The sequence below is a fragment of the Miscanthus floridulus genome, chromosome 1 (assembly GCF_019320115.1).
Source record: "Miscanthus floridulus cultivar M001 chromosome 1, ASM1932011v1, whole genome shotgun sequence".
NCBI lineage: Eukaryota > Viridiplantae > Streptophyta > Magnoliopsida > Poales > Poaceae > Miscanthus > Miscanthus floridulus.
Window position 1 is genome coordinate 129771613 of NC_089580.1, and position 1534 is coordinate 129773146.

Below are 1534 nucleotides of genomic sequence, written 5' to 3' on the forward strand. Positions count from 1 at the left end.
ATCCTAGGTTTAAACTAATTTTAATTTTCTTAAATTCTAGGTTTATATAAAATAATATCAAAATTTGTATCTTCAAATAGATTTATTATAAAAATATATTTAATTATTTATCTAATGATACTTGTTACATGACATAAATAATATTGAGTACCTTTTGCATATATTTAGTCAAACCAGACATTGAGTGAATCTTTAAAAACAAGAATGTCATTTTCTTCGGGACGGATTGAGTATATCTCGTGTGGACTCTACGGTCTGTATGTAAATTAACCATACATACAGCTCTTCTAACCCTCACAAAAAAAAAGGTACAACTCTTTTTACAACTTGCATTTTGGAGATCAAATGGTTCAGATCACTTGAGTATTCACTCACTTTAATTCAAAAGAGTATATTTACTATATTAAAAATGTGATGTGATGTAGACATGTAGTGAAATGAAGGAGTACTTACTATGTTGTACATGGAGTATTCTTGTGATCTTATTCCACTGCACAGTTCTTTGCAACGGGGAATGGCCAGCCATTGACGGTCCTGCAAGTACGGCAATTAATAACGACACTCGCTGATTGAAGTGTACATTGCGTACATCCAACATGCTCGCGCACCGTCATGAAAATTGAAGAACATGCTTCTCCATGAAGCTGCTAGGACCAGGAGAAAGACAGGAGTACGAAAATGACACCATCCTTTTTCCAGTTTTCCACTTTTCCGTTCCAGAGAAGAAGAGAAAACTGAATGGCCAGTGGCCACAAAAAGGAGATGCACGGCACGGCACCTCGTGGTCGTGGCTGAGCTAGTCGTCTGCCTGTCGTGTGTTGTGGCAGTGTGGGGACCGGGAACGAAACTTCACCAAATATAAACAGACATCTGCATTGAAATCTAAAACAAGTTGTTTTTTTAAAGAAAATGGATCGTGATAACATCTTATTATTGAAAAAAAAGTTTTTTTTTAATTTTTTTTTCTAAACTATGTGCATAAAAAGAAACTTGACTTTATTCACTAGCAACGTGTCTTAGATTTATGCACTAGCAACATAAGATGTCTGCTAAAAAGAAACTTTATGCACTAGCAACAGCCGCCAAGCCTCTACATTTTCCTTTATCAAAATGGTAATATCCCATTGTTCATTACTTTTAAGCAAAAGGGACATGTTTAGTCTGCGCTATAATTTTTTGTAGGGCTGTTGTTTGTTCTCTTAGACAAATAAAATTTATATTTTAGTCAAATCTAATGTGTCAAACATATTGTTAAGCATATACTTATTTAAAAAAAGGTTGGAGTTGTGGCAAACATGTTCACCTGCGTGGTTAGGTTGAGACATAGCTCAGAGAAACATTGGGTCTGTTTAGTTGGTGGCTTCATGAAATTACTTGAGCGAGACATCCATCCCAAAGACGCGTAGGCTAGGATCTATCGTCTTGCAGGTATCTATCAAGTCTCTAACTAAACATGCTCACCATGTGTGGGGATTTGCCATGGATATATGACACATGTCCATGTGCAAATATCTAACTCGCTGAGAGGGTTGGA